Source organism: Trichosurus vulpecula, chromosome 6 (genome assembly GCF_011100635.1).
Source record: "Trichosurus vulpecula isolate mTriVul1 chromosome 6, mTriVul1.pri, whole genome shotgun sequence".
Lineage (NCBI taxonomy): Eukaryota > Metazoa > Chordata > Mammalia > Diprotodontia > Phalangeridae > Trichosurus > Trichosurus vulpecula.
The window spans coordinates 77,663,349-77,680,423 of NC_050578.1; the positions used below are offsets into that span (position 1 = coordinate 77,663,349).

The 17,075-nt window shown below is 38.1% G+C and overlaps 1 protein-coding gene and 1 pseudogene across 1 annotated transcript in view; one reads left to right on the forward strand and one right to left on the reverse strand.

Annotated features, from left to right (window-relative positions):
- TMEM150C (transmembrane protein 150C) overlaps positions 1-17,075 on the reverse strand; it is a 67,791-nt gene that overhangs the window by 42,948 nt on the left and 7,768 nt on the right. The window lies entirely within an intron of this gene.
- Positions 6,516-7,601, forward strand: LOC118854652 (annotated as a pseudogene).

Consider the following 17,075-nt stretch of genomic DNA (forward strand, 5'->3'; position numbering starts at 1 on the left):
TAAGTGAGGAAGGGCTGTGCAGGGTCACCAGCCTCACTTTCTCCCCTGGAGCCATCTGGGAGCAAGCATCATAAATCCCAGAATCAGATTCTGGGATTTATGGCGCTTGCTCCACACCTGTGGACGCTGCCTGTTTCCACCACAATTAGGGGCCAGCAGAGGGCAGCACATCTCCAGCTTAACCTGGGCAATCAGTGCTTGGCTATGAAGGTAATTAGGTGGTGATAGTTGTATGTTGATGACGGCCCATTTCTTATCAGGGAGTCTGATTGTCCCATCAACAGAAGAGCCAGGCAGCTGATTTGAAAGAGGTGGCAAAGAATTGTCATTGGAAGAATCATGTAGGACTTAATCCTGCGCAAACAGGCTGAGGACAAAGACCATATGTTAACCAGTCATAAACACAACTCAGAAAGTCGAGGAATCTCATCAAAAGAGGTTGCAAAAATACGTCAATAGCAATCAAAACACCAGGAGACTTCCTCATAGAATGAGATAGAATCATCATGAAATGCATAAGGGAAAACAACGAAATGTCAGGAAAATAGAGGGGAGGAAAAGATTATCACCAAAACGTCAGGTACAAGAAAAAAAAAGAAAGAAACAGACCAATGCAATAGAAAAGATACATTAGACATCCACCTGAACGCATATGAAATACATAGTGAGTGATCAGTCTAGAGAAAAGAAAAACCAGGGAACCACTTAAAAAAAATCAAATGTACATTTGGAGATGGTACTCTGGTGAGAAAGGAGTTTAGACCCACACCTTACAACATATATACTTCAGTGATTTCCAGCATGATGAGAGCAAAAAACAAAAACAGCCACCAATCCTGTTGCTTGAGAAAAAAAAAACCTATAAAAAGTAGAACGAGGTGCCCATTTTTAAAGTTAGCCCACATGGAGACTTTTAATGTTTGCAAAGTGTTTTACAAATGTTATCTCATTTTATCTTCATAACAACCCTGGGAGGTAAGTAATATTATGATCTCCATTTCACAGATGGGTAACTGAAAGTCTTTGTCCAGTCATTTTTCCAGTCATGTCTGACTCTATGTGACCCCATGTTGGGTTTTTTTGGGCAAAGATACTGGAGTGGTTTGTCCTCTCCTTCTCTGGTTCGTTATACAGATGAAGAAACTGAGGCAAACAAGGCTAAGTGACTTGCCCAGGGTCGCACAGCTAGCGAGCATCTGAAACCAGATTTGAACTGCATCATCTAGCTGCCTGTCTGGCACGTAGTATTAGTTTAATAAATGCGTGTTGCCCACCTGCTATTTTCTATTAAAGCCTTTCCCGATTTGCCAGTGTCTTTCCCACCAAATTGTCAAGTTATCTTGTATCTAGTGTGTGTGTGTGTGGGGGGGGTGCTTTTCTATATAAATACTGCCTGCTCTAGCTAGAATGTAAACTGCTTGAGAGTAGGGGCCATTTCAATTGTGTTTTTGTGACCCCAGGACCTAGCACGGTACCTGTGTTCTAGGTAGTCCTGACTCAAGCTAGTTCCCTGGTAGTTTAGGTTCATCACTGGGGTAAAAGTCATCTAACACTTTTTATAAAGCAGATTTACTTAGCATGGCAGGGGAAGGAAACTCGACAACGACGTTTATCCAGTACATTGAGCTAAGCTTCCCTGCCTCCAAAGGTCCCATTATGGTCTGCCTGCCAAGATGCAAAGACAGGCTGGAGCTTCTTGTGTGTTTGTTTCAACCTCGGTTGACCATGAAGTGATGTTAATAGTCCAACCCTTTAGTCTCCTGACCCAGTCAACTCTCAGGTACAGTGGTGATACCTTTTAAGGAAAACTAGCCTAATTTGCATGGGGGGGCAGTGCAAAGGAAATTATTCCTACCACAACCTGGCATATAACAAGTACTTAAATGATAATAATATTAACAATAATAGCAAGACTTTACAAACATTATCTCATTTTATCCTCACAACAAGCCCACAAGGTAGGCGCGATTATTACCTTCACTGCGCAGATGAGGAAATTGCACAGAGAAATGAAGTGACTTGCCCAAGATGAAATGTCTAGCAAGCATTTGAGGCTGGATTTGAATGGGCTGAGGTGCTGAGCCCAAGCTGGCGCTGTCTGCTGTACCCCATAGCTGTTTGTTGATATATTACAACAATAATAATACTTTTTGATTATTGGGAAAAATGCCCTAAAAGCATCATAGTAAACAGCTAGATGGTGGAGTGGATAGAGTATCGAACCTGGAGTCAGGAGGACCTAAACTGAAATCTAATTTCAGATATTTATTAGCTGTGTGACCCTGGGCAAGTCAGTTAACCTCTATCCTCATGCGTAAAATGGGGATAATAATATCACCTATTACATTGTTATAAGGATCAAATGAGATATTTGCAAAGTGTCAAGTGCTAACTGGGGTTAAGTGACTTGCCCAAGGTCACACAGCTAGTGAGTCAAGTGTCTGAGGTTGGATTTGAACTCAGGTCCTCCTGACTCCAGGGCCGGGGCTCTACTCACTGTGCCACCTAGCTGCCCCTACCGTTATTATTTTTAAAAGGCCTACTTTTATCTCTCTATGTGTCCCCTTCTCTCCTCTGACACTGCCACCACCCTGGGGCAAGAGGAAAATCTTGAACCTTCTTGAGCAGGAGAGTGATGTGATAAGAATATAAATTTGGCAGCTTTGTGGAGGATGGAATGGCAAGGGGAGACTAATTAGGAAGCTATTACCACAGTCTAGTTGAGAAGCGATCAGAAATTAGGTTAAGGTGGTGACTATGTGACTGAAGAGGAGAGTGGATATAAGAGACAAGGTGGAGGAAAAATTGACAAGGCTTGGTGACTGACTGGATGTGGGCAGTGGAGGAGATGGAAGAATGGAAGATGACCCTGGACTTGGGGACTGGGGCATCTGAAAGGTAGTAAGGCCCTCAATAGAAATAGAAAAGTTAGGAGAGCGCTGTGTTTGGGGGTAAATATAATGAGTTCTAATTTGGACATGGTAAGTTGAGATGCCCACGAGAAAATGCTCATATTTTCTGTCTCTGTCTCTCTCTTTCCCTGTCTCTGTATGTCTCTGAATTCGTTTTCCTGTCTCCGTCTCTGTGTCTCTCAGGTGGGTCTCCCTATTTCAACCATTCATGGGCCTGATCCTACTGATTTACACAGAAGCTTTGACTTATTTTGCTTCTGACTTGGGCTTTGCCCAGGGTTTGCCACTCCACAGGCAGCTTGGTGGTCCCCTATTCCCCAGAGCTCACCACATTGCTGCTGTTATCCACCAGCCTCAGCCTCCCCAGAATTAGAGATTATGGTTCTATGACAGCTACTTCACCCAGCCAACAAAACCGATAACTTAGAGGAAACATTTTTTACTAAAAATATATAATATAAAACATGTAACAAAAGAAGAAATAGACTATTTAAGTAATACAATATCAGGAAGAGAAATTTAGCAAGTCATAAATGAATTCCCAAAGAAAAAAATCCTCTAGGGCCAGATGGAGCTACAGGTAAATTTATCAAACATTTAAAGAACAATTAAATCCAATATTATATAAACTGTTCACAATGAAAGGCAAGGAAGGCACCCTTCCGATCTTTTTCTAAAAATATGAAATATGAAACTCATCTTTATACCTAAACTGGGGAGAGACAAAGCAGAGAAAGGACATTCTGAACCAATATCCCTAATGAATATTGAGGCAACATTTCAAATAAAATAGTTACAAATATGTTACAACAATATATTAGAAAGATTATACAATATGACCAAGTTAGAATTAGACTAGGAGGACAGGATTTCTTAAACATAAAGAAGATTATAAATATAACAAACAATGTTAATAACATAAATAATAAAAAAGCAGAATCCAGCAACATATAGTTTACAAGAAGCACACTTGAAACATAAGAATCTACCCAAATTTCAAAGGAAGGGTCAAAGCAGAATGTGTTGGGCTTTAGACAAACTCAAAAATGGAGGGGTAGCAAAAATGTTCTCAGACAAGGCAACAGTAAAACAGATATAATTAAAAATGATAAGTAGAAAATTACAAGTTTAAAGGCACCATAGATAATGAAATAATATCAATACATAATAATATGCACCAAAAGGTATAGCATTTAATAACTTAAAGAAAAAGTTAAGCAAATTGGAAGGAGAAATAGACATCAAAACTATAATAGTTGGGGATCTCAAAGCTCCACATTCAGACCTATACTAATCTAACAAAAATATAAAGAAGAAAAAAAAATTAAGGACCTAAATAGAATTTTAGAAAATTTAGAGATGATAGATATCTGGTGATTACTAAATGGGAATAATAAAGTATAGATATTTCCCATAGCACATTTACAAAACTGGCCATCTACTAAAGAATAAACACCTGACAAATAAAATGTGAAAATAGAGACAGACTTCAATAATTGGTGAGATATTGATTGCTCATGGGTGGGCTGTGCAAATATATTAAAAATGAAAATGTTAACCTAAATTGATTTACAGTTTGAGTGCCATATCAAATTACAAAAAGAGTTACTTTATAGAAGTAGACAAAATGATAACAAAAAGTCAAGAAAGTCAAGGAATGAACAGGAAATTATGAAACAAAGGGAACTACCAGTGCCATATCCCCAACTACAGTATAAAGTATTAATCATCAAACTTTTTGGTATCAGTTAAAAATAAACAGATTTGGCACACAACATGCAGAAACAAACAGCAACATAGGGTTGGATGAATCCAAAATCACTAACTAGATGGGCAGAGACAAAAAAATTGGCCAAAAATACTGCTCAAAAGACTTGGAAGCAGATTGGCAGAAATTAGATATGGATAAAGATCACACACCATTTACCACAAATAAGCTCCAAATGAATTTTTGGCCTAAAGGATCTTACATTATAAACATATCATAGGATCACGGAAGTCAATAACTTTACAACTAGGAATAAAAGAATAATTCTTGACAGAACAAGGGATAGATAAGATTACAGATAGGCAGGTACGGATAATTCTGAGTTCATAAAATTGAAAAGTTTTTGCATGAAGTGAACATAGTTGAAATTAGAAGGAAAATAGTTAACTGGGAAAAATATCTTAGTAGTAATCATTTCTGATGAAAGTCTGATATTCAAACTATAAAAGGAACTGATTCAAATAGATAAGAATGAGAACCACTCCCCCCCCTGTAGATAGTCACCAGATCTGAACAGGCAGTTCTCAAAAGATAAGAATCTAAACTATCCACAACTATATTTTTAAAAATGCTCCAAATTACTGAAAATAATAGAAATTCAAATTAGAGGGGAGAGACACACTATTTAACTATTGGTGGAGAAGTGAATTGGTGCAGTCATTCTGGAAAACAATTTCAAGCTATGTCCCCAACATTCACTAAACTGTGTATATTCTTTGACTCAGCAGTTATTAGAAGTATATACCAAAAAGGTCAAAGAAAGCAGAAAAGGACCTATATGTATAAAAATACTTGTAGCATCTCTTTTTGTTGTAGCCTAGACCTGGAAACAAAGTAGGTATCCATTAATTGAAGAACAATTGGACATACTATGGCATATGAATGTAAAATAATGTCATTTTATCTTTTAAGAAATGACGAGATATCTGGGAACACTCAAATAAACTGATACAGAGTGAAGTGAGCAGAACAAGGAGAATAATTTATACAACAACAACACTGTAAAGGAAAACAACTAGGAAAAACTTGAGAACTTTGATCAATACAATGATTAACCATGACTCTAGGAGAACAATGATGGGCCATGTTCCCTATCTCTTGACAGTAAAGTGATGGAATAGAAGTGCAAAATGAGAAAAATATTGCTATTGTACAGAGCCCTTTGGCTTGACTATGCTTATTCGTTACAAAGGAGGGCTTTTAGTGTGTGTGTGTGTGTGTGTGTGTGTGTGTGTGTGTGTGTGTGTGTAGTGTAGGGAAGTTACGACAATAATGTCTAAGAAGAGAAAGAAAAGAGCATCAGTAAAACATTTAGAGAAAGAGGGGAGCTCAAAGGAATTTACAGAGAGGGAGAACAGCTTTGGGACTACCAAGTTGTATTAGTTATATTCTTTTAAAAAAAAACCCAAAATACACATAATAGAGATTGATGGTTTTATGGTCATTCCTTTTCTGTTCTTTCTATATGGAAATAATTGTGTTTGTTACTGTTTATCAAGATAATAAAAAAGAAAATTAAAAATTAAATTTTCAAGTATGGCCAGGTCATAATCTGTGTCTATTTTCCAAGATCCTTACAACCCATAAAATAAAGAAAAATACACAAAGTAGTTTTCAGTCCTGCGTGACCCCTTTATGGATCTTGTAATTATGGTAGCCAAGTGATGGAAAAAGGGATTCAGGAGCTGCCCCTCGCCACATCATGGTGCTACAAGGAGCTGTCAAAAGTCTGTGGCCTTTGAAAGAACACCCCCCTCCAAAGCCATTGACATTTGAAGTAAAAGAGGGAGAACTTTGGACCAAATTATATTCCATGTGAATTTAGAGCCTAAAAAATGCAGTTACTATCAAGTATATGCCAGAAGCTTGGAAGTGCAAGTAGGTTTTTCATAGAATTAGCTCCTTCTGTAGGTTTCTCTACTTCGTGTTACTTTTGTAGCCAGAAGAAGAAAAAAAATCCTTATCAAGAAGTCAACCAAAAATGCTCTAATTTAATACTTTCTGTTGTATCAACCAAAATTTGTTCTCAGACACTAGAATTGTTATTGCAAGAAAATGGTTTATTACATGGACCTGTGAGTATATGTATGACCCAAGATCAAGAATCAGGACCAATAGTTTCACAAAATCTGATTCTTCTCCTCAATCCAGAAAAACAAACGGTTCAAACCAGTGATTCCCCAGTTCCTTTGAAAACACCTTTACATATTAATTCAATGCCTGGTCTTACTTGAATCCTTCAGCAAACCATGACAGCAAAACAAACCTTAAATCTAAAGAGGTGGAAACAGTGAATGATTCCGGAGCTGGGAGAGGACGGCTTTGCAGAATATACTCCAGACATCTTTTTGCAAGGGAAACACTTCCATGAAGTGTTAGAAGCCGTGCTTTCATCCCAAGAGCAATTAAAAGAATTGGAAGAAAAAACAATTAGCTCCGGCTACGTGGCAAGTGTCCAGCGTGTTCTAAAAGACATAAGTGGAGTAAGAGCTCTAGAAGGTGTAATTCATCGTGAGATCCTTCAGTAGCTGGGGCTAATGGACCGGGTAGCCGAATATCGGGGTAAGCCATGTGTGACTGATTGGAAGACAACGGAGAAACCAAAACCATTTATCCGGAACACATAGGACTACTCTTTAAAAGTGCGAGCGTATGTTGGAGCCATTAACCATGATGCCAGTTATAACTTTGAGGTTCAATGTGGTTTAATTGTGGTGGCCTACAAAGAGAGATCTCCTGCTCACAACCATTTCATGGACTCGGAGCTCTGTTCCCAATACTGATCCAAATGGCTTCCTCAACCAGAAAAATATACAGAAAAAGAAAAGAACCAAACCAGACCAGGATACAGGATATACTGTTCAAGGCCAGTTTACCTTTTCTCACAGTTTGGGGAACAGGATGCTTCAGTAATTTCGTGAATCCATGATCTCATTGGTTGGGGTACACCCTCCAACTCATTCACCCCTTTGCTATCAATGAAATCTAAAAGTGATAATGCTTACATGTTGAGTTTTTTTTAATGTTGATAATGGCTACCACATTATCACTAGCAAAGGCATCATTGATTTTCAGTTGTGAAAACATGGCACTCAAGTCCTTTCAGTGCAACTGAAATGAATAAAATCTAGAAGACTTTTCAGTTGAAGGGCTGTCTACCAATATAAGAAAAAATCGCTGTATCGCTTTGTCTTCTGTTAATGTGGAAATTGTTATTTCCCTGAACAGAAAGAAAATAGATGGAACGAAGACTCTAGTTAATCTTGGACTATGTTGTAAAACTTTCTATATCATTTTCATTCTGAGCATTAAAGGACAATATCATAATGTGCCCAAAATGTAGGAGGTCAAGAAGTCTTTGTTACAGAATTTAGTGAACAAAGCCTGTGCCTAGGCAATATTTGTGTTTTTCCCAACTATAAATGACCAGTAATAAAACTTGTAAATTGTGAAAAAAAAAAGAAAGAAAGGAGAATTCAGAGGCAAATTTAGAGAATCTACCCCAAATGTTCACATGGACTATTTGTGCCCAACCCATAGTAGAATATTCTGAGCTCATGATCAGCCAGTTTGATCAGCCACAGTTGGACACACTGAAATGTGACTCTAGCATAGTGATGTCATTCTGGTCCTCTTTGAGAATGAAGGACAACAACCAACCAACAAAGGAGCACTAGTTGTCCATAGGCATTGACTTAAGTGTTGGTACTCTATATCTGAGATCCTTGTCCAGTGACCACTGAATAGACATATGGAAATGAATCATTTCTATCTTGACACACTAAAATGGATTGCTTTAGGAACCATCTTCGAAGATGCTAAATGTAAACCATTCAATTTTGTCACAAGCTGCATTGTCCTCGTCTCCCTGCTCACTTAAGCTGATCACATGGTGAGCATCAGTCTCCTGTAAGCTGCTTGAGAGCAGGACTTGGTTTTTTTTTTCACCTTTCTTTGTATCCTTAGCACAGTGCCTGGCATCTAGTTGATGCTGTATAAATGCTTGTTGATTGACAGTGTTGGAGGCTTTCCTTACTTTCTCCTGACATTAAAGGAAGCACTCTGGGTATACACCTGTCATCCTTTGCTCTCAACACCTGATCAGCCTATCTTATCTTTCTATCATCCATTTGCTTGTTGACATCTTTTATTCCTGTTCTTCAAAGTTCTTCCTGGTTATACATTACAACCTACTCACACCCATCATGCATTTCTTCCTGGATCATATTAATTTTTAATTTGTTGGAGACTATATTGCACATCTCCCTGCCAAATAGCAAAATCAGTAGCATAATGCATCAAGATCATTCAAGATTCCTGGAAAGACATGACAGAAATAACACTGTTCAATGACCCTGTGAATAAACATAACGTGAGGCATTAAACAAGGAGCTCATTACAGGTATTCACTATTGTGAATCTAGCGGGGAGTCGAAGTTAGAGAGTGATTCCCTACGGATGGGGACTTTCATCAGATGTTTCTGTTTGCTGAATACGTCGTGATATCATCACTAGAATATCACAGAGTCTCTTTGAAGAGAATTATATAAAGAATGTCTAATGCTCTTTTCTTTGGTATTTTTATGTATTGAAAGGAGTGGGGGAAAGTGTGAGAATCATTGAGAAAAGCAGCTTCTAGGGGAGAAATACTTGGGAAAAACAGTTTTGAAAGGATCTGAGAGAAAGTAGCCTCTCAGGGGAAAAGTACTTAGAGGACCTGAGAAAAAGCAACCCATAAGAGGCAAAGATGTCCAAAATGTTTCATTTCCTAGCAGTTCATTTACATAAAACTGTTCTGCAAATACCTATGCAGAAACCTGTTACCAAGAGCTTCTGGGGAACTGTGGAACAATTGTATATTGGCTATCCATGCTGAGTAGGGCAGAAATGTGAATTCTGGTGTATTACTCTAAGGTAGAGAGGTGAGTCATTTCACAAGAAACCCTGCTTTGAGATTCAGTGACCAAAGCCAAGGAGATAGAAGATGCAGAGACACAAAAGGCAAGCCCATTAGAAGAACGAGACAGAAAAACAGATGACGAGAGGGAAGCAGCTGCTTTGGTCCTAGCCCAGCCAAGACCAGGACTGGAATAAAAGCTTGGCAAAAAGCAGAATGGGGAAAGGTGAGTTCTTTACCATCCCCTACAGCTTGAAAGATGGAAATCCTCAGAGCTTTGTCTGCCTTGCTTTTTACTATTACTGATGGCTTGAGATGCGGAAACCTCTCATACCTTAGTAAGTTCTGAATAGTTCTATTGATTCCAGAACATTTTGCTGCAACAGCTAATGCTGTTACCTCAGAGACCAGCCATGAGTAAGTAGCTCTGCAGACCTCGGGCTCAGATTCTCTGCTTTTACTGAAAGACCTCGTAATGGCTTTAGCAGTTTTTATCATTTTAGAGCTTATCAAGCACTTTGCAGACCTTAAAGCTCTATACAACTGTTAGCTATGCAACAGTCAGATGATCCAGCTAAGAAGTGACCCTGTACTACAGAAGAGCAGAGAAATTTTAAAGAAGAGCGAGGAAAGAACTCCTTCATAAGGAAGACCATTCTCCGAGCAGATCAAAGACATCAAGGGATGCAGTGCAGGTCTGTGAGTTGCCCCAGGCACGTTGGTTTCCCTGCTCAGTGCCTTCTTGCTAGTTTGTGCCCACTCTGCCCCTGAAATCTATATGCATCGGCAGGTGTGTGTGATCCAGCGTCTAATGGACTGCTATTCTAGGATTATACTTAAGAGTTAACATTTATATAACTTGAGGTTTGACAAGAGTTTTACTAATATTATCTCGTTTGATCCTTCCAGCAGCCCTGGGAGGTAGGTTCTGTTATTATCATCAGTATTTTACAGATAAAGAAACTGAGTTGGAGATAGGTTAAATGACTTGCCCAGGGTCACACAGCTAGTAAGTATCAGAGGCCAGATTTGAACTCAGGTCTTCCCGACTGCAAGTCCAACACTCTATCCACTGTGCCACCTGGCTGTCTTGCTTTTGCTTTCCTGTTTAATGATTAAGAGTTAATGGTATCATCTTGGCTAGCCCAGAAAGTGAACCCAGAGAGAAGGACTGCCTGGTCACACCTGTACTATACTCGGATTATGGCATGTATGGATAAACTATAGAACTTGTCCATCTAGGACCAGCAGTACTGACTTGGGCCCAGAATTGTCCAGTGGAAGAGTGGTTTAGATTGCCTTTAGGAAAGTGAAAAACTCCTTTAATGATCTCAAGCTTCCCATGGAAATGAAGACCCATCTATAGCAACATTCTACTGAAGTTGCTGCATGTTAGGGAGGTGTAAAATAGCGCGCCATCACATTCTCACTATAAAGGACCCAGATGACATGTGGAACCCGAAACCAAAAGGATCACTTAGATACAAAGATGGGCATAGGAGAGGATGGTGAAAAATGTTGGAAAACATGGCTCAGGATTAAGAAACAAAAGAGGTCAAAGACTTTAAGACTACATTAAAGCCTAGTACTTATACATTATGAATATTTCTTCAAGAAGAGGGTCAAGAGATGCCCCAAAATGAAATTGACTGTGTCTTACCAGATCGGAAATGCCTAGTTGCTTAAGTGGGAGTCATTTCCAAATCAGCTGTTTGTACACAGTCAGACCATCAATTTGTTGGAGCAATGGAAAAAAATACAAATTAGAAGACTAAAAATGAGTAGATACCCAAATGCATCTCTGATCTCAATGATACAGGTTATAACACAATCATGGCTGCCCATCCTGTGCAACTCTGATGTATTGTCCCTATATGTTTGTCACAGGGGGTCATGTTGGGGACCTTTCTTGATTTCTCTTATCATGAAGATGCCAGTAGGACAAAGAAGCTGTTGTCCCTTGTCCTTGTCCTTCCCAAGTGTCCTTTTTCAATCACAATTTTCCTTGAAGACATCACTATAATTCTTCTAAATTCCTTATTAGGCACTTAGTTACTAGTTAGGAAATTAGTTCCTTAGAATACTCATACCCACTATGCACACTTCTATTGCTGTCTGTTATTAACTTCCATTTCTTTTGAAATCATTGTATTCCATGTCTCACAGACATACAACACCACTGTTAATTAAAAAGATGGGTTTTAGTTTCTAGGACAGGTTGGGACCATTAAAGGAGTTTTGTGATTTCCTCAAGGAGATACAGCCTACTTCTCTGCTCATGTTTAATTCTGGACCAAACTTGTTGCCCTGTCTGTCCCAGATATATAGATATACAGTGAGGATTTTGATGGATCCACTCATAAGGTATCTGAAAAAGAAGATGATTCCAAAAGCATGGAAAAACTTCAACTTTAGTAATAAAGCATTTAGGAGAGCTTTGCTAACTACTAATCTAGATGCTAACTTCTCCATCTATATAAAAATTTGTATGGGAATATCTATATGTGGCTTGAGAGTATCTTCTCTGAGGGTATAAGTAGGGAACAGGCACTTTCACAAGTGAAATTCCACAGCAGAGCATATCTTTGTTACATGATTGATTAAAGTTTATTACATGATTAATACATGATTGACTAAAGTTTTTTTTAAAGAATTTGATTCAGTGAAGCAAAATACCTCCTCAAAGGTTCTCTTTCAACAAAGTGTCTCAGATCCACACATCAAAGTTTTCAAAGATTTCTTGAGTGATTCAGTATAGATAGTGTTGTTCAATGACCCTTTAAACAGAAACATCCAGCAAGGCATCAATCAAGAGGTAGAGTTCAAGCTGAGGGGAGATTCCCTATGAATGATGTGATCTTCCAAATGTTCCTCTTTGTACACCAAGCCCCAGGACCCTGCAAAGCTTTCTCAAACAGATCTATAACCACTCAAAAGAGTTTGCCCTAATCATCCATACAGGAAAAACCAAATGGGTGAAGAATGATTACTGCCCAGAGAAGTAGTCCAACATCACCAACTTAAAGAAGATATTAAAGCGGAAAAGTGGAAAATGAGTAAAAGAGCAGATATCACTAGAGACTATCATAATTTCCTAAATTTTGCCAACTTCCTCAGCAATTCCTAATTGATTATAAGAATGAGGAGGTCAAAAAAATTTCAGCTAGCAAACAGTTGTTCCTCTGCCAAGTAGAAAGATATGGCAGCCAATGGCAATACCATTTTAGAAAATAAGTTCATTTGTAAAGTTTCATTTATGAGAAATATAGTCTCATAAAGTACAGTAAGTAATGGGGGGGAAATTTACATAAAACTTGTCAAGACCTAATTAAGCCAGATAAATGAGAATACTTAATAAATACTTAATAAAATTGGGAGGACAAAACCATTAAAAATAATAAAGATCTGTCAATATTACTATGACAAATAATTAGCTCTGTCGATCACAGAGGAGCAACCACTGCATTTGGATCTTAACACCCCCATTCCTGTTGTGTTATATGAAGAAGTAGAACAAACGAACAGGGGATGTTTCTGATAGAGGTGCACACAATTTTGAGGGCATTGAGGGTTTTATTGTTAAGGTATGTTAAAGAGGGGAGGACATTAAAGGCTTAGGGAAATAAATCCCAGATGTGATTACTTCCAAAAAGAGATGCTAAGAAAATATCAGTGTAGCTCCTGGGAGCACTCCCACCCCCAATTCACATTTGAGCATCCCCAGAAAAGCTACACAAAGTTCAAGGTAAACTGAATGTACACTCTAGACCATCACTCATATGATCACACTACTGTGTTGAACTACCTGGTTACATTCCTAGAAACTATGCCTCTCTCAATGCAGTCCAAAATTATGTTGGCTTTTTTGGTGACTATATCACATTGTTACTTCACAATGAAATGAAATTCAGTCCCTCAGTCTTTCAGATGAACTGCTTTTTAAAAAAAATATTTGATTTTTTCTCTAATGACATGTAAACCAATTTTTAACATTTTAAAAAAGTTTTGAGTTCCAACTTTTATCCTTTCTTCTCTCCCCTTAAACATCCCCAAGATGGTATAGGTTATACAGATGCAGTCATGTAAAACATTTTCATATTAGTCATTTTGTGGAAGAAAATGCAAAAGAAAGAAAGGAACGAAGGAAGAGAGAAAAAGGAAGAGAGAGAGAGAGAGAGAGAGAGAGAGGAAGAAAGAAAGAAAGAAATGGAGGAAGAAAGAAAGAAAGAAAGAAAGAAAGAAAGAAAGAAAGAAAGAAAGAAAGAAAGAAAGAAAGAAAGAAGAAAGGAAAAGAAGGAAGAGAAAAATATTATGCTTTGCTCTGTAGTAAGACTCCGTCAGTCCTTTCTCTGGAGATGGAAAGCATTTTTCATCATGAGTCCTTTGAGAGTGTTTTGGATTATTGTATTGCTAATATCAGCTAAGTTATTCACGGTTGTTCATCATATAATATTGCTGTTACTGTGTACAATGTTCTCCTGGTTCTGCTCACTTCATTTTCCATCAGTTCATGTAAGTCTTTCCAGGCTTTTCTGACAGCATCCTGCTCAACATTTCTTATAACACAATAATATTCCATCATAATCATATACTGCAACCTGTTCGGCCATTCTCTAACTGATGGGCATCCCCGCAATTTCCATTTCTTTGCCACCATTAAAAGAGCTAAATATTTTTGTACAAATAGATTCTTTGATGAACTGCTTTCTAATCATGCCTTCCCCATCTTGTACTTGGGAAGATTTCTTATTTCAAAGTATAGGAATTTACACTTGTCCTAATTAAATTTCTTTATTAGATCTTTATTCTAATTTCTTATTAGATTTGACTCAATGCTTTAGCCTGTCAAGATATCTTTGAATCCTAATTGAGCCATCAAGTGTGTCAGGTTTATCTCCTAGCTTTCTGTCGCCTGCAAATTTGATAAAGAGGTCATCTATCTTTTTATCAAAATCATTGATACAAATCTTAACCAGCACAGGGCCAAGCATGGCTCCCCAGAGCACTCCACTAGATTCCTTCTTTCAAACTGTCATGGAACCATTAATGATTGTTCTTTCTGGCAACAACTCAAACAGTTCCAAACATATCTAATTGTATTTTTTCCTTCCTTTCATCATTCTTTCCCATAAGAATAACATGGCATACTTTATTAAACACTTTGCTAAAATTTAGGTGAACTCTATAGCATCCAATTCATGTCCCAGTTTAATGAGCCTTTCAAAAACAGAAATAAGATTAGACTGGAACTACCTGTTCTTGATGAAGTCATCCATTCGTTCTAACTCTTTTCTGGATGATCTGTAACCATCCTTTTTTAGTACATTATAACATTTTTTCTGTGAGTCTAAGTTAAGCTCACTGGCCTACAGTTTGTAGATTCAACCCTCAGATATGGATTTCAAACAAAACTATTCCTCCATGAAGAATCCTGCCTGATCTTTCCAAATACTACATTCTCAATGCCTAGATGAAGCATGTGACAATGTGACACCAGACAAGCACAATAGTAACAAAAGGTTGCTGCCTGTTTGGGGCATTTAATTAATTATATGTTATTAATATGTTACTATTAATTAATAAGTATATTTTAATTATCAGTACTATAAAGGTAATGTACCTAATAGAATCTAGAAAATCTAAAATACATTATCCCAAATAAACTTTCCCATAATTACTGTTTATGAGTTCTTTCTACAAAGCAGAAAAAATTTCCCCACTTGGACTTCTCCATATTGGCTCCTTTTGACTTATGAATCAACAGAACGAAAAGTAATTTGAAGAACAATTTTATTAACTAGCCAGGTAGTAACCCTTGCTAGGTGGCACAGTGGGTAGACCACTGGACCTGGAGTCAGGAAAACCTGAGTTCAAATACAGCCTCAGACACTTACTTGCTGTGTGACTTTGGGCAAGTCACTTAACCCTGTTTGCCTCAGTTTCCTCATCTGTAAAATGAGCTGGAGAAGGAAACGGCAAACTACTCCAGTATCTTTGCCATGAAAATCCCAAATGGGGTCAAAAAGAGTTAGACACAACTGAACAACAACAACAACCCTTACTACAGCTGTCTGGGTTAAAGCTCAGCATTTCCAATCCCTAGATTAACAATCTATTCCGAAGTAAATCTTTGTAAATAAAATAAAACTAGGAAGAAGTTTATGTTAACACACCAGCTGCTTGATTAACAAATAGAACTATGCTATCTTTGGGAACATTTAAGCTTTGAAAAGCATTCTAACCATTTCAAAGTCAGAAAATAATAACCATGACCTATTTTTTATATTCCCTCCAATAAGAACACAACTGTATGCTCTTAGTTTAGTTTTAGAATTAGAAAGACACCCATTAAAACTCTTTTCCTTCCCCTTTCAATCTATTTTTTTCTTCCCTCTCTGCATTCTACTAACAGAGTGCATTGGTAACTAAGATGGGGCTCCAGGTGGGGCCAACGAAGGGAGGTCTGATTATGTCTTCGCTCCCAAGTAGGCTCAAACCCCTAGCTAGTAGGTGCTAAGCTGATGTGGGCATGAAGTCCTCAGGGTCCTAAGGGGAGTTGCTAAAACCAGAGCCAATAGTAAGAGCTTAAGTTCTGCTGGCTGAGATGGCATTTGATGATGGCTAAAGAGTGCATAAAAAGAGAGAACAGAGCTATTTGCTTAGGGCTCTCACTTTTGGTGGTGTGCTGATGTTGAGACTCTGGGCAGCTGTAATTAAGAGCCCTCCAGTTTGTAAACCCGGATGTTTGGACTTTATTAAACTCTGCTGACTATGAGTTGAGATTTGAATCAGACAAGGTCTGTCTGTTGATGTTTGTCATTTGTTTGTATTTGCTCTGAAGCTCAGGATGCTGGCTCTTCCCCCTGAGCTGAGTGAATGATATTTGTATGTTGGATTAAAGTAAGATTGTTAACCCCTTAACGTTGCTTTCCTTAGTAAAGCAGATCAAAAGAACCTGGGCTTGCAGCATTCTTGTTGTTGGGCTCCTGTTGGTTTTTCACCCCCACAACAGCTGCTAGCCAGATTGTTGCAACACAGGGCAGCTGAAAATGGCCCATGATATTAGTTGAAGTCTCATATAAGAATGGACCATAGGTCTGCTGTAGTCTTGGGTCAGGTCTCTATATATGAAACCATTGGGAGTAAAGTAGTAGGTTTAGGGGTGACCTATAGACCTATGACATCTTGCTATATAGAGGGGACACGTTACAATACCATGTGAAAACACATAGCTACTCCCATTTTTCTATCTTAAAACGAAACCCAGAACATGGTCCCTAAATAAAGTTAATTTCACTTTCTAGTTTGCATAAGACAGAGTAGCAGCGAACAACACCAATTTTGAGATACCCCATAGCATCTCCTCTCTCTCTCTCTCTCTCTCTCTCTCTCTCTGTTCCATGGAATTCTTCAAACAAAACTAATTTTCATGTATTTTTATTTCTAAAAGCATCATTATTGTATGCAACATTTTTAAGGAGGAGAGTGATCTTAGAAA